Source organism: Erpetoichthys calabaricus, chromosome 9 (assembly GCF_900747795.2).
Source record: "Erpetoichthys calabaricus chromosome 9, fErpCal1.3, whole genome shotgun sequence".
In the NCBI taxonomy this organism is placed as follows: Eukaryota; Metazoa; Chordata; class Cladistia; order Polypteriformes; family Polypteridae; genus Erpetoichthys; species Erpetoichthys calabaricus.
The window spans coordinates 182,209,168-182,235,031 of record NC_041402.2 but is presented as its reverse complement, the minus strand read 5'-3'; positions in this window follow the sequence as shown (position 1 = coordinate 182,235,031).

Sequence of the window (25,864 nt, the reverse complement as noted above, 5' to 3'; positions counted from 1 at the left end):
ATAGATAGATAGATAGATAGATAGATGTGAAAGGGATAGACGAGAAAGACAATAAATAGATGTGAAAAGCACCAGTTTCAAGATAGACAGATCTAAAATCCATTGTATTAAAGCAGGTAAAATGCATTATGTTAAAATATACTTTTTTGCTTTACGGATACCTTTATTTTCAATTATTTAAACTACAATGCATATTTAAGTATTTCTAACAACCTTATCTGCACATATTCTCCAGTTATAGTTTCCAAAATTTCTTCTTTAAGGTCATGGCGTGTTACTGACTCCCAACATCTCTCTGAACTTGTCAGTTTTATTATGTAAATCCCACGTGTTCCTATTAACATGACGTCCTGTGATGATTGCATTCCCCACCATATTTCTTTTTATCTTCTTGTTTCCTTTATCGGCTCGTCAGTGTCTATTACTTATGGAAATCGAAATGATTTGACAGGTCTTTCTACGAAGGTCAGTAATTTAACAACGTTCAGAAAGCAAAGGTATTTTGTGTGTAATTACTTTGGATCCTTGTAGGTAATTCAAACCAAGTCTCAGCCGTTCGTTCAAATATTCAGCGTGCTTAATTTAACGTTAGGCGGTAAATGCAAAGCTCGTTTTTCCGATTGAACTTTTTCGCTTTTCCCGACTTTGCACAATTATCACCACAGTAACAGAATTCACTGTGCATAGCGAGAGATCACAATTCACCTTTTTGCTACCTAATTGACTCGTATCTGCAGCGCAGTAATTGTGTTTCTTTTCCCCGAGGGTCTCTTCCACTTGAGCGACTCCACCATTAGACCTGAAAGCGACTAAACGCGGCGCCCGTCGGTTTGTCAAGTGTTGCCCTCATTACCACAGCCGAGTCGTCCTGTCTTCTGTTGTGGATAAACTTTAGTTTAAATGTAGCAGACATGAAGCCACAGGTATGTGGATCAAGAAAACGAAATCACAGACCCGTATTCTCATACCCCGCGCCTCTTGTCAGGAATACGAGAATGCACTCAATCGCGTGTTTTATTTGCCAATAAGCGCTTGTCATTTTAAGGGTCCTTCTCTAAGGTGTGTTTGTTGGTTCCTGCCTGGCTGATTATCCCCGATATTCACACGTGTACTCAAACAATACTCCTTTAGTCACTATAACGCATTTCCTGTCTACATCTTTCGATAAGTCCGATCAGCTTTATATAGCGCCTTTCGTACGCTTATCAGGAAAGCACCTGGAAACGACTTGACGTCGACTGTGCGCGCTTTACGACCTTGTTTATTAACACAACTAAATATATACGAACTTGTTGAGCTTTGCTTATTTTCGACGTCCTAGCCGTTTATGAGTGAATAAATGATCGATGGTGACGGATTGCTGTGTTGTTGAACGTAGAGACATACAAGTAAACGATGGCGAATCCATGTTGTAGTCTCCCATTTTGAAACAAAATAAACGAGTTCGCTAGTACACGCGGAATTAACTGAAGTGCACAAACAGCCCTGCTGTAAAATTGGTCCATGATGATGGTGATGTGGATAAATCAGCTTAGGAAACGAACGCCCTGCACTCTTACAATTACTGATGCATCTACAGGCACTTTATTGGGTTGTGCGGTTTCTTGTGGATTCATTGCTTGACAAAGAGCGATTTTAATGTGAGAAGGATTCCTGGCATCTGAACTTGGTTCTTTGGGCTTTAAAACTGTTATGTGAACAAAAAAGAGATCGTTAATGTATAGTAGGCATTCAACAGATCAAGAAACCTGAACTCAGCCTGAGTGTATACAGTGAGAGTCCTCTTAAAAGAAGGGAAGGTATTTCACAAACACCTGTTCATTGTTATTGATGGAGCCTACTCCGGATCTTGATTAAAGAAGTTTTTTTCTGGAACCTTCATGTGTTGGTTCTTTTGAGAACCATAAATAGTTCCTAAATGTCATCCCTCTGAAGTATCGCTTTAGCACCATGATTTTGAAGAGTGTGGGATGGGAGTAAATGAGCAGCTTGGTGATCTCACGCTCGATGATTCTGCGTGCTTGTCTTTTAATACTGCTTTCCCGCTATAGTAGTATGAATAATAATAATAAGAATGTGCATTTTATTGTTCATTTCGTATATCGATACAATATTGTAATCACGTTTGACTTTTCAATTATCTTACGATTTTTTTCATTTAAGAATACAGTACTTAAGTTTTCAGTGTCCATGATGAGTCTATTATTTTTATTATAATATTTTATTTTATTTTATTAATTCTAAACAGCAGTATCTTCTTTTTTTAATTATTTTTATCCGTTATTGTCCAAAGCTGCTTATCCAGAGCAGTGGCAAGGTAAGCTGGAGCTTATCGGACCATCCGAGGACTGGGTGCCAGTTCATCACAAAGTGAACACACAACACACACATTATTATTATTATTATTATTATTATTATTATTATTACAGTTTACTATGTTTTAGTGAACTCGATTTTTTCAATATAAAGTCAAGTGATGTTAAAGCTAATGCTGGCACTGTCCCGGTACGGGGCATAAACTAGCCTTGAACATCACGTCACCCTCAGGGACACAGCGGAACCATTACCGCATCCGTTTAAAATCCCCAAGAACCCAGCATACATGGTAACCCCAGTACCTTGAGACAAATAGTACACGCACACATGGAGAACGTGTACAGTACACTCAGAAAGTAACCGGGCAGGGCATGGAATTTATAGACCTCGAATGGTTTAAGGCAGGAGGCCCTACAGAAGCACCAAAGTGGAGCCACGTTATGTTATTATTATTATTATCCATTCACTCGTCCATCCATTTTCCTTACCCATATCCTGAGCAGGGTTGCAGGGCAGCAACCTGCAAACATCGGACAGAAGGCGGGAACCATTCCTAGATGAATAGTCAGGCCATCGCAGTGTGAACATACACATTATTATTACAGTGACTTGCATGTTTTAGTGAACTCGCTTTTTTAAGGGGTGCCGTAGTACCCTTACGGGCCCAGTTTGGAGACTTCAATTACCTTACATTTGGTTTTTTTTTTGCCTTTTTTGAGTAGGAGGGGAAACAGCAGTACCTTGAGATAAGCAGTAGACCTTCACATGGAGAAAGTGCACTCTTCAGAAAATGACCAGGCAGGGAATCGAAGATATGCTTCTGGTGGTTTAAGGCAGAGGAGCGTACAAAGGCACCAACGTAGAGCCACATTATTATTATTATCCATCCATTTTCCTAACCTGTTTATCCAGGGCACTGGTCACGTGATAGCTCCAGCAAGCATCGGGCACAAGGCAGGGACATCTCCGGTTGACCACACACACAACCAGACACACCCACACATACACACACGGACACGTTGTTGTTGTGGTTATTATTATTATTATTTTCAAATTATGAAAAGTGGTTTTAACGTATAACTACTTCATATAACCATAACAGAAGGGTCAGTTCTTTTAAGTTATTTAAATAAAAAAAACAAAATTGACAAGAAACTCGACGTCCACAGGCTAATATTTAAATGAAAACAAGTTCGTGTAATGTCACAAAGTTTTGCAAAAAATTTTATTATTTTAATACATGCTTAGAAAAAAATAAAGATCAATAAAATACATTGACGGCTAAATGCATGTTTAATGTGTGTGAATGAATGGATGGATTAACGCTGTTAACTCTGCAAAGAACTGTCTTATATCAGTTAAATTAGTATGCGATTACGGTGTGTTTTTGGCTAGAATAATGTAAAATAGTTTAGTCTAAACGTATTTGGTATCAGAAAGGTAGAATGAGACATTATGGTTGATAAATGAAGATGGAAGAGCGGGGGACAATTAACCAACAATTAATATATTCATAATTCGTAAAAAGTATTCCAAAATACTAAGAAGGAATAAGATGAATAAATGTCTGAAAAATCATCGAATCATAGACACGCATGTTTTACTTTATAAAGCGCCTTACATAGCGCGAAACATTTTAAGACGTGAAAAAAAATTGGAGACCATGATATGCAAGAAGAAAAATCCTCTTGAGGAAAAGTTTTTAGGTAGAAAAAAAAGGCCTGTACTCGACTGACAGTATTATGCCTTATTATACAAATGTCATCAGGTTAGGAGTGAATAAAGATATAAAAACATTCAGATGCAATTCAGTAAGCCACGTGTATTGACACTTGACAAGGAGTTAAATACAAACAGTACGAGTGTCTGTTGCACCGATCGATTCGTTTCAAGCCCCTGATTTGTTGTGCGGGGCGCGCGCTCCCGACTCTCTCCAATTCACTGCGCGACCCCCCACTGCAGTTCGACTTGCGGATTCGGGTTACTTACATCACGCATTTTGACGTGCGCCGGAGCTGGATGCCCAGACTCGATGGTTTTCCAAATCGAGGTGGCATCGCATAGCCCAACAAATGAGGATCTTGAATGTAAATCAGTATAAAGCCACCCACCCGCTCAGATGATTTCTATTGCCGTAAACATTCGCCTACGCCAAGGTAAATCCTGTTAAGAGGGTGTAGTAGCTCGCTTCTGGCCGGTCCCATTTTTTTCTGTACGCTTTCATTCCAAGTTCCAGAATCAATTAGCATGACCGGCAATACTGAATTGATCTGTTGTGAATGGACTACCCTTGCAAACACCGTATGTATTTACGTAACTATCGAGTCACCCATTTAATTAATCTATTATCCAATTTGTTTTCCAGCTCATTCCATTAAACCTCATTGTCGCGGAAAGTAAAGCTCATCCTCTGGCACTGTCCAGGGATGCTCACTACGTCGTGCCCATTGCCAGAGAGAATCCGAAAGCTTCCCGAGAGTTTAATATTAGATAGAATGGGCTGGACAATGGACAAATGCTATGATATAAGTGGGCACAGAAATACCGACACATTCATTAATAATATGTCACCCTCATCAGGTAGTTCGTTTTCTGGCAAAATATTCTGTGTGGGAAATACGACTTCACGGAACTGATCGGAAGACATGAATGGCAATTTCGGCTTTCGCGTTAGTAACAGAGTCCTCGGACAGAGCGCTGCCTCGCAAGGAATGCTGAGGATACAGCGAAGCGTCAAACCTTAGCCGCATTTGAGGATGATGATGATGATGATAATAATAATAATAATAATAATAATAGTAATAATATAAGTAACATTATCTATGGGCAACTTTCATAACTCTATGACTTGTAAACTAGTTTGTTTTTAACAAGACTGTTTCTTTTAGTTAAATGCTTATTTTCTTGTTTTTCTTTCACGTCTTTCTTGCCACACTCACACATTTGCAAACATTTTTAAAGAATAGACAGTACATTATGAACTGCAACAACAACACCAGTAATAATAATAATAATAATAATAATAATAATTTTTCGGTAATGTGCTAACAGAATATAAATTAACGACCTCTGCGCGATCGTCCGGACTTGTGTAACGCGTCAAGATACATATGAAAGGAATAATAAATAGATTAAAAGGATAGAAAAAAATGTTTGTTAAATGATTGATATTATTATTATTATACATATATACATATGAAAAACTGTAAATAACAAGGAGAATAAGATAGATAAATAGAAAAGACATTATTTAAAACACTGATAGAAAAAACACTACATAACAGATTAGGATAGATATATAAATAGATAACGTGCTTTTTAAAAGATGGATATGAAAGGCACTATATAACAGAGTTTATACATAATGGATTTCATATCTGTATAATTTGTATATATTGTTAATGTAAATGAATAATATAGAGAAGCGCTGACATTTTTAAGTGTCAAAGCTCCATGTGCTTTGTGTGCACTTGCAGAAAGACATACGACCAGACATTATTACATTTTTGCTGTAAGATAAGAATGTAAAGATTTTAATTAATTTTTTTTTCATTTTATTATGTATTTGTGACAAGGGGGTCCGTGATCTGTTTAGTGTGCATATCCTATACATCTAAGAGCAGTGTGTCGTCAGGCTCCAGCCTTGGCTTTTATTCGCTTAAGCGCCATTGTGTTCGTCTGCCTGTGTATTCGTGTCTTTTTTTCTCGGTAACTTTAGATCCATAACTCCATTTAAGGCACTAAGATGACCACTTTATGAACATTACTCCTTTATGTTTTTAAACATCGGCCCTTTTTGTCCTTGAATCCATTTGTATTTCTTTACAATCGGAGTCGCTTTAGAATTCAAATGGCCTTTTAATGGATGTTTTGTTCTCGGGTTTTTCTCCCCAAACTCGTGTGGTCTGGCGCTTGTGAACGCGCACACACTCTCACGCACGCACGCACGCACGCACGCACGGTTTTTGTGTGTTTTTGCACAGTTCTTAATTATCCGAGATTGTCTTTGAAGTCCCATCTGCTAATTGCCAAACACCTGAATTTTTCGAGCCATTAAGAGCACATTTGTCCATTCAGCATATTGTTGTTATTCTTTTTTGTTATTCCTGAAAAAATTAAGTGCATTGGTTTGAATAAGCCCATGTCAGATGTGCACGCAAGAAGTGATAAGCCCCCTAATGCACTCTTGTATGTTTTTTTTCCTTGAATCCCTTTGGAGGGCTCTCCAAAACCCAACATTTTCCACTCAAACAGCCACTTAAAACACAATCCTGTACTGAGCGGCTCCTCGTAAGAAAGCAGCCTTGTTTGGGCAAGGAAAGGCAGTCGCGGCTCGCCGTTCTTGGTTGCACGCAGGCAATTTTCTGGATAGAAAAAAAAGTTTTCAACAAAACGTAAAAACAAAAATGAAGAGGGCGATATGCTCTTCCGTGTTTAACACACTCGGGATAACACGTAATGTTACTGCTCTTCCGCAACCAGAGGTGTAAAGGAAAGTTGCGTGGAACTCATTTCAGATTATTATATAGCGCCTGTCACGGTTTATCGTGTCATAATGTCTAATTTACACGTTCATATTACAAGTCGCAACGTGTCAAATGTCCAATCAATTTTTAATCTAATGTTTAAAGTTGTAGGTGGCTGAAAACTAGCAATGATACTTATGTTTAAAATGAGGCCGACAAAAAGAGAAAAAAAATCAGTGTAGAAGAACAACACCGGGGCTCTGCGACAGTAGCGTCAGTTCGAAACTACCTGGAGAGAAAAGGGGTGTGAATTAAAGCACAAGATCTGTCACCCTGTACTGACATGAAATAGATGTGGAGGCTTTTTTCATACAGAGATGGTAGCAACATAACATCATGTCCTGCATCCAGTTTAAAGCAATTCATGATGGCAGAGGGCCAGTGCCTATCCTTACAGAACTAGGTGCAAGGCAGGAGCAGGGGACCATTAATCATCCCAGGGCACCTGCATGCAAATACTAAGACAAGGCCAATGAACTTATCCCGCTCATCTTTGGTGAGGCGGCAGGAAAACAGGAATAACTGGAAGAAAGTATACAGAAATCAAAGAGAACATGCAGAGTCCATGCAGATAACACGGCAGCACTGGACGGCATGCCCTCCTCATTTATAACACCCACTGAAGGTGCAATTAAGTGTAATTAGGGCACCAACTGAAGCAGCATCGATAATACATGTAATGAGTCAGAGCTAAAGAAAGAAGAAAAGGGTCAAAATGCAAGAAAAGCTAACCACAGGCAATATCTATCTATCTATCTATCTATCTATCTATCTATCTATCTATCTATCTATCTATCTATCTATCTATCTATCTATCTATCTATCTATCTATCTATCTATCTATCTATCTATCTATCTATCTATCTATCTATCTATCTATCATAGTAACATTCACAAGACGTGTCTTACCGACATAGCATGTCAGCCAAAACTCATGCTGAGAGTAGCAGAGAGATCAGAGGACCTGAGTGGCACTCTTCACCATGTCCTCCTACTATGGGTGAGATCATTTCACACAAATGCAGTACATGACCTCGAATTGAATAAAGCACTTTTTAAAATGTGTGTATGAATGTATGTACCTGACATTATCCTTAAAAGCCTGCACATGCCAAGACATACAATTAAAGCCAATCTGATTTGCATTTCAAAAGACACCGAATGCCCAGGGCTGTTGCAGCAGCTTTACTTCAACACAGTTTCACTTTCCATTCCATTTTTTCAGCCAGTTGAATCACTGAGTGGCCCTACTGGACATGGCACCCTTACTAAACTGTAGCTGTTACTTGTGGGCCAATGTTTCTGAATCCCTGTGCTTCTTGCTGCTTTGATTCTCTTTCTTTTGAGTTTTTTCTCTGCTTGTTGAAGTCCATTTTTGGGTCTTTTTGAACCTGGAATTTTGAATTTTACATCATTCATTCCTGCTGTTCTCCAAACTATTCGTTTTTATTTCTAAATTGTATATTATGTGTATGTCTTATCTTGTCATGTATATGATTAAAGTTATGTGTATTTTATGTTTAACTGTTGTTTCTGCTAATTTTGAATGATTATTTCTTGTGTTATTACTGTTGGTTTCATATATGATTTTGTAATAGTGTACTGTCCCTTTAAATGCAGTTTTGCTCCTTGTTCTTTGAGGGTGGAGCCCCCCCCAGGAGGCAGGGTCACCTGTCAGTACTCCTGAGCCCTCCTTTCTGGCTATTTAAGTGAGCTGAGAAGGCCTAGGAGTGCGAATCGCTTGTTGTTTTGTGGTATTATAAGAGTAATGCTGTGTTTTTGTGGTTGGATTTTTCTCATTATTTTTCGCCTCTTTTCAGTGATTCTGATTACTGGACTGATTTTTGAACTTTGCTTATTATTCCATTTTAGGCTGTTATGGCTTGTGTGTTTTTTTTTTAATTAATTTCTGTTTTGTTTACTTCTTTGCTGTTTACACATCACATGCTTGTTAAATACACAGGACCTGTGAGTCATAAGAGCCATTTCTGTTTCGCTCTTTCAGTGGTGCTTAAGTGCCTTGCACTAACTGGTTGTTGGAATTTTCTTGTGACTGTGGGTCAGGCCAGTTACCTCTGGGATAAATACTGCCAATATCCAGTATCCCTCAGTGGATAAAAGCAAACTTTTGTTCATTAGTTAGTGGGGAATGTGGTGTGGAAATTGTGCAGTCAGGTGGCAATTGGTTCTTTTGGTTTATTGACTCTCCTTTTGTATTACTGTTTACTTCTCATGGTTTTCTCCTTTTTTATTTCACTGTTTCCTTTTGACTTTTCTTTGGAAAAGTATTCTCAATATTCTGGCAAGTTTTAAGTTCATAATAATTCCATACATTGTTGTCCCTTATCATAGACAACCCTCTTTTTGCCTGTTGAACTTTTTCTTTGTAACAAATATTTAACTTATAAAAAATTATTTGTTGCCCTTTTTGCGCACAAGCCTGTGATTGGAGGTTATCCTCCTCCTCGTGGTTAAAAGCAGAGTCCAAATAGGCCTAGTGGGATTCAACAGCTTTTACAAACAGCAGAGTCCAATTCAAGTGATGTAGTATAGAAATGGTGTCGACTGATCTGCTGTTGTTAGTTGTGTAAGGTCTGTGACTAGTTGTAGTTCAAGTTTCTTAAACATAACACAACTGTTGGCTGCCATAGACTTTAAAGGAAAGCAGGTGTGGAGCTGTGCCTAAACAGTTATAATGCCATAGAAATGTGCAGATAATACAGCCATGAGGTTGTTTTAAGTGTAACAGAAATGCTGAGGACATATTTGCTCACTGTAGCTAAGGTTGCAGAGTGACACACACAGACTTTCCCCTTACCTTAATTTCTTAAGTGACTTTTTTTTTTCTCTACTTTTACAGGTAACTTACTTCCAACAAGTGAGCAGGTGAACCAGAGGTGTAGCTTGAAAGCCACTCCAGGCATTTGACTAAATTTATATTGGAGATCTGTTTTCAGGAAGATCTGCAAAAATGTACAAGATGAGCTGACCCCTGTCAAGGTCAATATGAAATGGTAAATGAATCTTTAATTTAAGTTGCATTACAAGTTTTTCTTTTAAAGGCAGCTGGAAATTAAGACAGAGTTCACAAATTTGCCAATGCTTTTCAGTGGAAGATTTTAAAGTTTCAGAAATGTGCGGCATTCTCTATTGCAGATATCTTAGTGAATTGTCCTAACAAATTACTATGTAGAAAAACTGTTACCTGTAGTGGACACCACTAAGCCCCAAACCCCAGATGCAGCCTTACAGACACAAGTCCTCGGCTCCAATAAATGATTTATTATAACAAAGTATCTTTAAACAGGTTTGTTGTTGAGTTCCAAGCACAAACACAACTCTCTTATCTCTGTCTTCTGCCACTCCTCCCAGATAATTTTGTCCTTTTCTTTCTGAGTCCAACTCTCCTGGGTGTGGAAGAACATTTTCTTTTATACAGGACATGGGAGTACTTCTAATGGTAGGATGTTGTGTGCAGAAAGTACTACCTGGTCAGGTGTAAGCCATGCAAAATACAGACTACTAATCCCTGCTGCCCCCTGGCAGCACACATAGAACACAGCAGGGCTACCCCATGGGACTACAGCTCCTGTCTAAACAGAGAACGTCTTGCTTTTCTTCTTGGTCACTTGTTATCTTGACCTTCCTGCCAGGTATGGAACTAGGAATCATCTTGGCAGAGATGCCAGCCCATGCCTGCTGTTCATCATAAAATTGAACCTTTGGGAACTGGAGGCAGACAGATATGACAACCACAATACGTGCTTATATGCAAACGTCCCTAAAGCAGTGACTGAGACTTTTCCTCTTAAAGGAGAAACTTTAACTTTTTTTCTTCTGGGGAGAAGTTGGAGGATGTTATTCTTGTTATGTTTCAGCCACTTTGTGGCTTATTTTATTTTAATTTTTTTTGTCCTTTCTGCTATTTCTGGTGTAATTTTTACATGTTTTCATTAATTATGTAAATTTTGTTAATATTGTGTTTATTATTTAGTTTCTGTGTATCTTGTATGATTCTACCATGTCCCTTGTGCTTTGTGGGCAGAACCTGTCGTGACTTAGGAGCTCCTAAAGCAAATAAGTCCCAAAAAGGCACCTCCAAAAATGCCCACTAGAACAAACCTGTGTAGTAACAAGGGCAAAACATAACCTTATCAAATAAAAATGGTTTCCACAAAAATGCTCTGAAACAAAATCAAGCTCCTTAGAGCACATAAGGTAAAATGGAGTTGCCTGAAACAAAAGACAACTTAGGTGAACAAGGTTTCAATAGAGCAATCCAGAGCAAGGTCAAAAACAGCAAACTGGTCAAAAAGGGCACAAATAAAGTTACCACTCCCAAACAAGTTTGAAATGAACCCCCAGGTACTGTGGGAGACCGTCTGGATTTACAGGGCAGACAGCAGTTCCTGGCTGTGCTTTTCTACTTTATTTCTGCTTTGCTGTGCCTGTTAAACAGGGTAGCCCGACTGGTGCCCCAGCTTTCTTTTTGGCTTTCCTCCATCTGTTCACCTGTAAGGTATTATTCATATTTAACAGAGGAGGGAATAAAATATTCACTTTTTGCTAACAGCACAGAAATGCTAACATCAATTGAACTGAATTCAGTTCAGTTGTTTTTGAAAGTGTCCTTCACTTAGTTCAGGTGCAGACTACTGTGACAAGTTTTCCAGAAAAATGCAATCAAACTTCACAAATTACCAAAAACTTAATGAGAACACTTAAAGAGACATAGTTGTTTAAACAGACAGGAAATCAAAGTTGTTTCAAACTGATTAAGTCAAATGGAACCCAACAATGTCTATCCATTAATTAATTATTGATGAATGGCCAGTTGAAAACAGAGGAGAGAATAAGAAGGTCTTCAGTCAGCAGGATCACTCTGGGAACTACACCTCTGGGGGGTCCACTGTCACTTACAGAAGAGAAAGTCAGGTAAAGTCACAGTGACATAGACCTTGGCTAACTTGTCATCCATTTGGCCTCACAAACTTCAAAAAAGTCCTAAATCATTCAACTCTCAAAGAGGACTGAGGCCTACAACTATCACTTAACAAAACTATCCATCCATCCATTTTCCAACCCGCTGAATCCGAACACAGGGTCATGGGGGTCTGGTGGGGCCAATCCAAGCCAACACAGGGCACAAGGCAGGAACCAATCCCAGGCAGGGTGCCAACCCACCGCAGGACACACACAAACACCAAGCACACACTAGGGCCAATTTAGAATCGCCAATCCACCTAACCTGCATGTCTTTGGACTGTGGGAGGAAATCCTCGCAGACACGGGGAGAACATGCAAACTCCACGCAGGGAGGACCCGGGAAGCGAACCCAGGTCCCCAGGTCTCCCAACTGCGAGGCAGCAGCGCTACCCACTGCGCCACCATGCCGCCCTTAACAAAACTATTAGTTGCTTAATTAGCTTTATTAAATTAAGAAATATCCAAAAGCAAACCAGGACCCAAAAATGGTCAAAGCAATAAAATTAAATAATAATAATAACACAATACTCCCGGACAATTAAAGTCAAAGACCACGTCAGACATGGTGACAGTCCTCGAGACCTCGGCCAACAGGCCTATACTGCACATACAATACACTAATGACATTAAGGGTACTGACAATGCATAAATATTTAGAACTGGAAACAGCAAACTCGGACAAGTAAAACAATAATCCTGTATGTGAGCCCTAGAGGTCCGCACACAAGAAGAAAAAATGGGAAACAATTTCAGTCAAACCATAGGTGAAGTGGACAAATGGCCAGACATGGATGTATGTATTAAGTAAATGTGTTTGAATTAACTGTCATGGACTGCTTTATAAATTAATACGAGGGCATTCAAATATAAACAGGAATTTATGAACTACACTTTATTTATTGAATACATTGAAACGACTTGCACACTATTTTTCTATGTAGTCTCCGGCCACTGCAGTACCCTTGTGTCTTTTGACTGCATGTTGACCAATTCTTGCACAGCGTCAGTAACCTCCTCATTCGACTTGAATTTCTTCCCTCCTAAAATTCTTTAAGTGGACCGAAGAGATGATAGTCCCTCTCTGAATGACTTGCACCAATCATACACTCTAGACTGATAGAGACACTCCTCCTCAAACTGATTTTTAAGTCTCTAATAAATCTGAGATGGAATGACTCCTTCATTTGTCAATAATGTAATAATAATTTGCTGTACAACACTATTGTGTACCTTCTGCTCCGACGTGTTGATTACAACTGACAGGAAAGGGAGAAAGAGCAGCCAGCACTACTAACGACAAGTTTAAACATGCATGCACTCTTTATAAGAACAGAGCATGAAAATTCATGTTTATAATTGAACACCCCTCGTGTTCCACAGTCACTCTGTAAATGGTTCATTGTGTCTGTGTATATATGTATGTACAGTATATATAGTATGTGTATATAAATATAGTGACCAGGTAAATAGAAGAATTGTGATTCACAATTGTAATCATTTGGAAATAGTTGAGTAAGGTTTGTGTAGTGTTTTGCATAGTGTTTTGCGATGGGTCGTCTTGGGTATTTTAAGCAAATGCCATTGCACTATTATGACATAAATTGGCAATTCCCCGGGATGACTGTTGACGGTGATTTTTCAAGGGGAAAGGGGATGATTCTGGGTCTTAAATAGGCAAAAAAGGCAAAACTGGGTTGTGAAAAGAAACATTTAAAAACCACTGCTTTAGACTGTGGAAAGTTGTCCTTTGTTCTGTAATAACAATATACTGTATATGAGTGTAATACTGTATATAGTGACTTCAGAAAGTATTCAGACCACTTCACATTTTATGTTGCAGCATTGTGTTAAAATAATTTTGATGTATTTTTCCTCTGATCAAGCAACACTTAATGCCTCAGAATTATAAAGTGAAAACAAGACTTTAGAAAACTTTGAAAATTAAAAAACAAATTCCTGAAATATCTCATTAACACAAATATTCCGGCTCTTTACTTTGACAAGTGAAATTTGGCTCACATGCATTATATTCTATTTATCATCTTTAAGATGTTTTGAATCTGCCTGTGGTGAATTTAATTGATTGGACACAATTAGGAAAGGCACACAGCTGTCTATAGAAGATCCCACAGTTGAGCGAAAACCAAGGCCCACAGAACTTAGAGACAGGATTGCGTTGAGAAACAGATCTGGGGAAGGCTATAAAACAAATCTACAGCATTGAAAAGAACAGTGGCCACCATTATCCTTAAATGGAATAAGTTTGGAACAACCACAACTTCCTAGAGCTGGCCACTTGGCCAAACTGAGTATTTTTGGGAGAAGTGCCTTTGTAAGAGAAATGACCAAGAACCCAATGGTCACTTTGGTTCTGCTCCCAACGACCTTGGTGGAGATGGGAGAAACTTCCAAGTGGACAACCATCACTGCAACACTCCACTAATCTGCACTTTATGACAGACTGTCCAGACAGATGCCTCTCCTCTGTAAACAACCCACTTGGATCTTGAGACTGTGAAAAACAACATGCTCTGCTCTGATGAAACCAAGATTAGCATAATGTCTGGAGGAAGCCAGGCACCATTCGATACCTGAGCAAAACCATTCTAGTGGTGAAGCATGATGGTGACAGCATCTGGGACTGGGAAGACTAGTCAGAGTTGAGGGAAGCTGAACGGAGGAAAGTACAGAGATATCCTTAATGAAAACCTACTTTGGACTGCTCTGGACCTCATTGTGAGCCAATGGTTCACCTTCCAACAGAACAATGACTCTAAGCACAAAGCAAGGACAGCACAGGAGTGACTTAGGCAGAACTCTATGAATGTCCTTGAGTGGCCCAGCTAGAGCCCAGACTAGAACCCAATTGAACATCTCTGGAGAGACTTGAAAGTAACTGTCCACAGACATTCCCCATTAGTCCTGTCAGAACCTGTGAAGATCTTCTGAGAAGAATGGCAGAAAATCTGCCAATCCAGATGTGTGAAGCGTGTCACGTTAAACCCAAGAAGACTCAAGGCTGTAATCCCTGCCAAAGGGGCTTCAACGAAGTACTGAGTAAAAGGTCTGAATACCTGTGGTAATGTGATACTTCATTTTTTAAAATTTTAATACATTTTCAAAAATACCTTAAATTTGTTTTTTCTTTCTAACTAACAAAATGTGTAAAAAGTCAAGGGGTCTGAATACTTTCTGAATGCACTGTATAAAGATATTTTTATTTATCCTTGTCCTCTCAAGCCAAAGGTTTTACAGTTTCCCCTCCCTTGTGTGTTATTTCTTTGCCCAGTTTTGAGCCTGCAGGTGTTTTAAGCATACCTTTTGAGTTTGGGGCCTGGCTGCCTGGGTTGAAGCCTGTTTTGGAGGCTAACCAGTGAAGTCCTGGTCAGGTTTTTCTTTAGTGTGAGTGTAGTTCGGCCCTTTTTACCATTTTGTGTGGTGCTTATGGCAGTATATCACAGACTTAGAATGAAAATGAAAGTAACAAATAAATTAAAAAAATAACATAGAACTAAACACATAATCATGATAGCAGCAACATTCAAATACTCATTATGGAGCTGAATGAGTAAACAAACAAACAAGTAATTTTGATGACATTTGCAGTTCAGACTTTTGCTTTGTTTCCATTTTGCTTTGGTTTTGTCTTTAAACTTTGATGATCATTCAGTGCACTTTAAGTGTTTTGACCTTTGTTTGTGTTGGTCTCTGTGTCTCTGGACCTAAATGTGCTTGAATGGATGCTCTTTCAATATTTGACTATCACCCGGGTCTTGCTAAACTTTTTCTATTCTTCTGATGTTCGTTTTTAAAACTGTTGAAAATTCATGCTTCTGATGTTATTCTCTCCCCCCACCCCTGTTTTACTCCCTGCCATGTCAACAGATCACCACAATTCACTTGCCGATATGGCACCACAGGGCAGGACTTTGTAGCTTCACATCTGCAGGAGAATCCGGATTAGCTTGGCCTGGAAGCATCCATATGACTTTTTAATTACTGGTCAGGAAGGTCTGCTAATGGAGGCAGCCTAACAGATGAAGGGTCAGAGGTGGGGATTTAAAGGTCTGGCAAGGTGACACCCTGCTGCACTTGCTGGAGCGCCAATGGCCATGTGATCCCATCAGAAGCCCCAGTGATGACTGGACATTGATGGACCCGAGAGTCATACTGCCACATGCATGATGAGGAGACGCCTCTTAATCCTCCTTAATCCTTGACCAATGCCTCCAAACATGGTGGCAGCTGGCTTGTTGGGAAATCTGTCTCCTGTTTTAAATTTCTGGTTCTTCTGAAAGCTCGGTTGGGCTCTCTGACAGAGAAAGCAGTATATTAGTAGTGCTGGCTGAACTGTCAACCTTTTGAAATAGTGCTTTTTAAGGTATGAAATAGAAACTGTGGAGCTAATCCCAAGCACCAAAAAAAATGACCAGACCAAAAAAGAATTCTAAGCAGTGCTTTATTGAGGACAGGTAGGTTAAAGGAGCACATGGTGAGAGGGATGAAGCTGACCAAATTACAAAGCTCCCATCTACCTGTGTCTTGCCCAGGCCTTCCATTCCACTCCATTACTATCCCAACAAACCTCTCACATCCTGGTTTGTTCTGGACCTCCTTCACCTCCACTTGACTCCCCTCCCATCTAATAGCTCACCCAGCTTAAGGTTGGAGGTCCTTTTCAAAGAGCAACCTAAAACCATTTCTTAGGCGACATCTAACCAACATTAAGCAGGTTCCAGTAATCTTTAACCCCTTGTGAGGAATGTAGTCTTCTCTTTAAAGAGTAAAGTACTCACACCAGTGGCCAGACCATGGCTGCAGCCTCCTTCTACTCCTAAGTGGAGTGGAGTGGAGGACTCCAACCACCTTTATTACCCCATCTGGGACAAGACTTACTGCATCTACCAGGTGACTTGTTGCATCTTGTCTGGGCTGTGGTCCAGTCAATCTCTTGAATAGCTCCTTGGCCTGCCTTCCATGTGGTGTTCCATTCCAACTCCCAGATGGCTCTTTGACTTCTGTCCAGGAAATACTCCAGTCCAACTCCCAAATGGCTCATTGTCCTCATTCAGGCAGTAGCCTAGTCCAGGTCCCAGATGGCTCCTTGGTTCTAGTCCAACTACTGCATAGCTTCTTTGCCTCTTCCAGTCAATGTGTCAATCCATCTCTCAGATGACTCATTGGCCTCCGCTCTGAGTAATAGTCCAGTCCAGCTCCTAGGTGACTCATTGGCCTCATCCAGGTGGTGGTCCAGTCCAACTCCACCATAACGTCTTGGCCTCTCATAAAGATGGTGAACAAGTCCAACTGTCAGATGGCTCCTTGGCTTTCCATCCTGGTGATGGTCCAGTCAAACTCCTGCATGGCTTTTTGGCCTCCCATCCTGGTAGCAGTCTAGTTGAACTTCCAGATGGCTCTGTAACTTCCTGCCAAGGCAGTGGTCCAGCCCATCTCATGGATGCTAAAAACCCCCTGCAGTGTGTCACCACATCCTGACATCTTTGACCATCTATTTCCATTCATATTACCTTTTAATATGATACCTGATTGTTCATCCATGTCTTTCTGTCTCATGGAGGTATAAATACACAACCATACCCCATTGGTCAGCCATCCACATGAGTGAGATACATAAATAAAATTCAAGACAAATAGACATTGATCTTCATGTATGATGACAATGTCTCTAATAACAGCTACCTGCTTAAATAACACAATTTTGAGCAAATATGAAGAAGCTTCTAACACTGGGGGGTGTGATGGACCTGGCTGCAAGTGTTGCCTACGTGCATATAGTACTGAAGATGGTTCAAGTGGCAATATCGCAGATGGACAATTACAGCAGATCCCTGGGTTACCAAGTCTCAAAAGTACAAGTAGATGCCATCTCCATGTCAGCAAACCACAGGGAGGACTGGCCAGGATGAAACGTCTGCTGCTCTACCGGTGTCGGACTGCCCAGCGACACTGCCATTCAAAGTGGAACTCAAAAAAGTGTTCACTGACCACAGATTAGGCTTTGGCAGTGACAGTGCTCTGCTGTGACTTACTGGCCAACTCATTCCGGTATGATATGGTCACTGGGTGGGCATTTAGGGGGTTTGTCTGTGTAGGGGGTGGTGCTACATCTTACACCTATTTTGTGAAAATCATTAAACTTCAGTTTCGAAAATTCCTTCTTCATCCATATCCTAAAGCAGGGGTGTCAAAGTAGATGGTTGCAGTGACCACTTTTCTTAATTTTAGCCAATTGCTGCTGCTAATGGTGCAGGCCTTCACATTAATTAACATGCTTTTTAAGATTAAAAGCTCTTAATTTATTTTCCTTAACCTGATAACTTTTGTGTCTCAGACTCAGCTCCTGGAAGACCACCATTTTCACTCCATCCAGTTTCTTAATTAAAAGAAGCCAATTCTTCCAGTCCTGTTATTTAACAATATCTCGTTATGCTACCACTCCAAACATTCACCAAACTCTGCATTTTCTTTATTTATGAGACCACATAAAACAAAATGTTTTGTTGACTAGGACAGATCAATATTTATCAACCCTTCACCATCCATCCCGCTATATCCTAACTACAGGATCACGCAGGGCAGGGCGCGCACACACACCCAAGACAATTTAGAATCGCCAATGCACCTACTCTGCGTGTCTTTGGGAGAACATACAAACTCCACGCAGGGAGGACACGGAAAGCGTACGGAGGCGTGTATGACTAGCCGAAATGTTCAAAAGGTGATGAACGTGGCTGATCATCTGTTTGGCTTGTTTTGCATCCCCAGCTGGTTAAAAAAAACAACGAACGGGTTCGAATGTTAAAAAGGAACTTAATTAAAATGAATGAGAAAGATGTCTGTGTGATTAGTAATTGGTAATTAAGTAAATGTTTATTAATTAGGGATGGGGACACTGTATCTGACATCCAAGTCCTAAGGAACTCCATGCTTATTTCGAGTCCCCAGCCCGAAGAGCAGATGATGGCAGCAGTCCTTCACAGTCGGCTCGGCTTGTCTCTCCTTGTGTTTGGGTTGCCTTAAGCTGGTTTCGCTTAAAACGGACACCCTGGCTGGGACGGGCACCCCGCGCGATCATCCCCAGCATGGTCAAGGTGACTTCAATTTGCTAGAAATGAAAATGAATTTCTAAGTCTGCTCGTTGTACCCTGAGGTTTTTTTCTGGCCGCACCTTCCTTGTCCACTACCCGCTGTTTTGAATTCACGTTTAGACGACGCTCATGTTAACCTATTATTCAGACACGTGTGTGGTGACATGAAGATCTCATACTGACATCGGCCATAGTAAGCTCGATCAGTAACTCAAAAGAAATTAACGTTCAACTGCAAACCTGAACCGCGGCACTGGACTTGACAAACTATGAGGTTCAACAGACACTCAAAAAGAGTTACGTGGCCTGGGGCCACGTCTCTTTTAACAAATAGAGCCCACTGTGCTTTAAATTTGAAGGGTAACTCCGTCTCAAGAGAGGCCGGATGGATTGACGAAGAACTCAATGGAACAGGAGCTCCCAGAGCGTTTGGATTATTAGGATTTATAGGAGAGTCAGAAAAACAAAATTTAGAAAATAATCTGCGGTGGTCCATGCAGTAAAGGCATGCGTTCTAAACGATGCTGACCAGTTGTCGTGCAAAGTGATTCATGACCGCAAAGGTGGCTTTGCCTATGCGCAGATAGTGACAATTGGCCATTATTACTGCTGCAGAAATTATAAAATGGACACCATAAACACTTATTTGTGTGACGTTTTTTCACACATATATTTATTTATATAGTGCCTTTCATAACTGAGAGTAATGTAAAAGCACTTTTAAAGGTACTCGTATTAAAACTTACATTTACAGTAATATATATCAGATTATAAATTAATACATGTTCGTATATATTATACAGTGTATATATAATATATATACTCACACACACTCACACAGAGGTCTAAGTACGGATGCTGAATCTATTGAATATAGTGCCTTTCGTAAGTAAAAAGAATCTCAAAACCCTTTAAGCTCTTTATACAAGCGCATTAATGCAAAATAAATTATTTTTGTGAAGTTCAAAGTGTTTCAAAGCACTTGAAATGAGCATTCGATCTAAATAAATTTCTTTGTATACAGTGCCTTTCATAAATGAAATTAATCTAAAGGCATTCTAAATAGGCGCAGGCGCTAAACAAATTATTTTTATAGTGCCTTTCATAAATGAAAAGAATCTCAAAGCACTTTAAATAAGCACTCATGCTAAATACATTATTTTTTATATAGTGCCTTTTATCAGTTAAAATAATCTCAAAGTATAAATAATCACTCATACTAAATAAATTTATTTTATATAGTGCCTTTCATAAATGAACAGTATCTCAAATGATTACAAATAGGCAGCCATGCTAAATGCATGAATTGTATATAGTGCCTTTCTTAAGTGAAAAGAATCTCAAAGCTCTTTAAATAAGCACGAATTCTTCATTTATTTAGATATAGTGCCCTCCATAAATGTGGACAATTTAAGAGCACATTACGCTAAGATCCATTTAAAACCAATTTATATTTGAAAATACAAAACATATTCTGAAAGTCTTTATTTTATATAATTGCTTTAACAGGGAGAACACTCTGTAAGCGTATTAAACATATTGTAATTAAAAAATTAAAATACATCAAAAATGAAGGGATTGAAGGCAAATCAAATTATTTTCATATAGTGCCTTCGACAGTGAGAAGAACTACACCGTACTTAAGCAGGTAACTCAAGTTAAAATGTAAAGAACATCAAATTATATTTGAAAAGCTCTAGAAAAGGGTAAGCACGGGAGCTAAATCAGATAATTTAATTTCGCAACAACTTGAAAGCACTTTATCAGGCCGTTCAAATCAAGTTACTTTTTAAGATATGTAGACAAGGGTAAGCACACGCGTCTCAAAACACTTTAAGTAAGCACTGATGCTAAATATAGTGACATAGGGCGCTATGGTGTAATGCCTTTCACAGTGAGAACAGTTTAAAATAACTTACATTAAAATTCAAATAAAATTAATGTATATATTAAAATAGGCATAAAAGAGCAAGCACAATACTAAACCGTTTTCTTTTCTATGAAGCGCCTTTCATGGTAAGAAGTATTTTAAAATACTTAAACAGTTGCTCATGTTAAAATTCAGTGGTATTTTAAAAATGTTTGAAAGAGTGGTCGCCGGTGCTAAGCCTAGCTGTATTTTAAATAGCGCCTTTCATTTTCGACGTTGCAGAGTGCAGCACGTCATGAAAGTTAACTGAAGATGTTGGACGAGTGAGCGAAACTTGTGCGAAACAAAAGCCGCATTTTAGTATTCCTCCTATTATATAGTGCCTTTCCAGGGGACTTAACAAGGCCGCCTGATAGCACAGTACTGCTGTTTCTTCTTTGACGCAGACACTGTCGGGGGCTCCCGGATGCGGCTTAACTTCTTATCATTAGAAGTCCCTCCTGAATCTCCTCGGCTGTTTATGGCTCTCATTCACCCGCGTAACGGCTGAGATTTGCGTTTATTTACTCGGGGAGCCGATGACAAATTCCAAGCCGGTTGATGGGCCACATTGGATGAGTTTGTCTCAGGAAGCTTGATAACAATTTTGTTTTAAAACTCCAGTTTTAGTCTGCCTTTGCTGGTGAAGGAGGAGGAGGAGGTGACGGCGGTTAAATTGGACTCCATGTTGACCCGAAAAGAGATTTGGCCATTTAAAAGCTATTACAGAAACAAATCGAAGACCTCATAAGCAGTGCTTGCAAACAAACAGTGAGGCCCCAGGGACGGGACTCATTTGAAGAAGAAAAAAAAAGCTATAAGTCTCTATTGATTAAGATGAACGCGAAGTGCATTACTGCTCGCGGGGTCCGCGGGACAGCTGGTTAGAGACCTCTGGGTGCAGATCTTTAAAAAGTTTGTCAGTTTTATTTCTGTTTAAAACGCAGCAGCAGCAGGAGGGACCCGTGGGGGATGTATTGGGGGGGGGGGGGGTTGGGGATGGTGATGTTGCAGCCCTGAGAGCCGCAGGCCGCCCCCCCCCCCCCCCCCCCCACCACCACCCTTTGTTTCACTCTGTCACTCTTACTTTGACCTTGGCGATGTTTCAAATCATCGAAGTCACGTCGCTCTGAAGTGGTTTGCTGCGATCTGACAAAAGTATGAAAATGTCACATCTGTTGTCTCTTTGTCTTTCAGAAGACCTATACATACACGGGCATTAGTGGAATAGATAGTTATGGCAACCCACCCTCTATCTTAGAAAATTATGGTGTGGGGTTTGCCTATAAATCCTGGAACAGACCCTCACTTCTGGTACTGTATATATAGCAGCTTGATGGAGTGAACTGTATACCAGACATAGAGGGTGTGGTTCTGAGTCAGCTCTCAAATATAGAGCATTGGGCACAAGATTGGCACCAACTCTGGATGCCAGTCCACTAAAAATAAAATATTGTAATAAAACTATGTACCATAACAAAAAAATGACTCACTCAATCCAGTCCAGTCTTATCACCAGTGGGCACCAGCCTGGAACAAGTGCCAGCCAAGACAGCAGGGCATGAAGCTAACATACTGTAACATACTCTAATCTAATCCTTAATAATAATCTCATCCTTAATAAAAGTATAAATCTGTGTTCATCTATCTGAGTGTCCATCTGGTTATTATGTCTCTGTCACTTCAACAGATCACACATTTGTAGTAATAATTACAAAATACATTCCAATAGGTAGTGCCCTGCAAATATTAACACTAAGGTTGACATTGATTACTTAGGTTTCAACCCTTCTTAGACACATAGCACAGCTAGTAATATAATATAATATAATATAATATAATATAATATAATATAATATAATATAATATAAGGATAAGTGTCTGTGTGTTTGTGTATATGTGGGTCCATCTGATTAATATGTCTGTCATTCCAACAGATGATACATCACAAACATTTGTAGTAATGCATTTTATTGCTGCAAATGTTTGTGATGCACCATTTGTTAAAATGACAAATGTGTTGAATTTTATCACTACATTCATTACAAAATGCAGTCCACTGCAAACATTAATGCTGAAGTGTACTGTACATTGACTACTTAGATTTCAATCTGTCTTATATGGGTAGCAAATATAATATATAATATAATATAATTGCAGGGAAGCCAAAGCCTATCCCAGCAATAATAAAAGACAATAATATAACTCAACAACTCCTGAGGATGCTGGAGCCAGCCCTAGCATCAGTGGGCATTTAAATGAATGAATAACTTGCTCCACCACAACAACAAATGCAAAGAGATTTGGATGACGCCTGATTGTGAATTTCATCCTCTATATTTTGCAGCACCACAGCCTTAAATAGCTGAAGGAAATTTAAACAGGAAAGTGCATTTCCAGACCTCCCCCAGTGGGGTCTCTTAAGGGCCTACTTACAATCTGTAGTATGTGTAAATTGAGAAGGAGCCTGGGAGGAAAGTCATTAACCTCCTCATTTGAGTAACACTCAACAGAAGGCCAAATATTTCTATTTTTACATCAATATTTTATCACCCCTATTTTGCTTCTCTGTGCCATGTCCTGGGCCACCATCTGTTGGTTGCCAAGGGGAAGAATAAATAAAGGTCTTATTTTTTAAATGTTCATAGAAGTCAGCAGTTAAAGAACTACTAATCAGTGGATGAATGTGCAAAAAAAGGAAAAGGAATACACAACCATGTCCAGTACTAACTACATTAATCTCCAGGTTACTGTCAATCAAACACAAATCAGTGGATGGCCTATCTGGAAGACATTGAAGTGTGGATGTCTGTTAATGTACAACACTATTGTTGTGGGGATGTCCAGCTTGTGCTTCTTAATGCCGGTGTGATGAATCCTCGTTTGGCCACCAATGCCAACTCAGACATATTGAGATGGCTGCCAGCTTCCCTGTGTGAGGATGTGAAGCAGACCAGAAGTGAGCCCTAACTGACTTCTCACAGGTCACACAAGCTAGAAAATGTCAGCATGGCATAATGTTCAGGTGCATTTAGGGATTTAGTGAATTGATTTGAAAGTAGGACCTTATAAAAGGTTTTAATGACTTTGTCAAAGAGTCAGTTATCACATTTTTTGTTTATAAAATGTTTTGCTAACAATAAGTTTCATACAAAAACAACAGCAATAATATAATGTAATTATCTGTGTTAGTAGACTACATTAAATCCACATTTTATAGCAGAACTTTACAATGGCATATAGATAAAAATGGACCTCAAACAGGCTTATGGTAGCTCAATAGCTTCGTAGACAGCAGAGTCCAACTCAAATGATGTCAAAATGGCACTGAGTGATGTAGGGTCTGGGACTCATTGTAGCTGATGTTTCTTAAATGTAATATTTTTGAAAGAAGGACTGGATGAAGAATTAAAATCTGTCTCAAGGTAAAATTGTTGGTGGTGTTGGACCGTGATGGAGAGCAGCTCTGGAGTTTTGGCGATAAGCAACAATGGCCGAAAAATATTGAATTATTATGATGTGCAGATCATGAAGCTGTCAGGTTGTTTTTAGTGTAAGAGAAATGCGAAGCATGTACAATGGATTCAAAAAGTCTTTAGACCCCTTCACTTTCTGCACACTTTATTGTGTTGTAGATTTCATTTTTTCATTTTAATTTCATTTACCATTTTTGCCAATCTATCTACGCTCATAATGACAAAGTTAAACCATGTGTTCAGAAATGTTTGATATTTATTAAAAATCAGAACCTGAAATCTCTCATTGCCTTTGCTGTGAAAATCCAAATTGTGCTCAGGTCCATTCTGCTTGTTTTAAATCTCCTTGAATTGATTGGACATTATTTAGGAAGGCAAGTGTGTACCAGAGTAGAGAAGAACCCACAATTCATAATGCATGCCATGGGCAAAAACAAACTCATGAAATTTAAGAAACTCTCTGTAGATCTCTGCGATCAAATTTTGGTGAGTAACAGATCAGGACAAGAGATTAAAGCATTTCTAAAGCTTTGTGTGTTCTCAGAAGCACAGTTTCCTCAAGACGTGTGGAATGAAAGAAGTTTGGAACCACCAGGACTCTTCCTAGTGTTGGTCATCTTGCCAAACTGAGTATTCAAGGAAGAAGGGCCTGGGTCGGTAAGGTGACTAAGATCCCAGTGGTCAGTCTAACAGAGCTCCAGAAGTCCTCTTCTGAGATATGAAAATGTATGGGAAGAACAACCATCTCTGCAGCACTCCATCAATTAGTTATATGTAGTAGAGTGGCTAGGCAGAAGCCCATCTTGAGTAAAAGGCATATGATGTCATTTAATAGACTCTGATTGCACAAGGAAAAATATTCTGTGAAGCTAATGAGACAATAATGAAACTCTTTGGGCAGAACACCAAGCACCATGTCTGATGAAAACCAGGCACTGCTCATTTTCTGCCTAATACCATCCCTATGGTGAAGCGTTGTGGTGGCCACATCATACTATGGGTGGCGTTTCTCAGCGGCAGGGACAGGGAGACTGGTCGGAATTGAGGGAAGGATGAATGCAGGCAAAAACATAGAGGTCCTTGAAGAAAACCTGCTCCAGAGTGCACATCACTTCAGACTGGTATGAAGGTTCACCTTTCATTATGACCATGACCTGAAGTATGCAGCCAATACAACACTGGAGTGGCTTCAGGACAAGTCTCCGTGTCCTTGAGTGGCCCAGCCAAGGTCCAGACTTAAAACCCATAGAACATCTGTGGAGAAACCTGAAGATGGCAGTTTACAGACGCTTCCAATCCAATCTAATAAAGCTTGAGAGGATCTAGCAGGATGAAATGGGATAAACTGCCCAAGGCCAAGTGTGCAAAGCTTGTGGAGAATTACCAAGGAGACTTGAAGCTGGAATTGCTGCCAAAGGGGCTTCTACAAAATACAGAATTGAGGGTCTGAATACTTCTATGAATGAGAGATTTCAAGTGTTTATTTTTACAGTGATCCCTCCTTGATTACCAGAGTTGCGTTCCAGAACCCCCGGCGAAAGG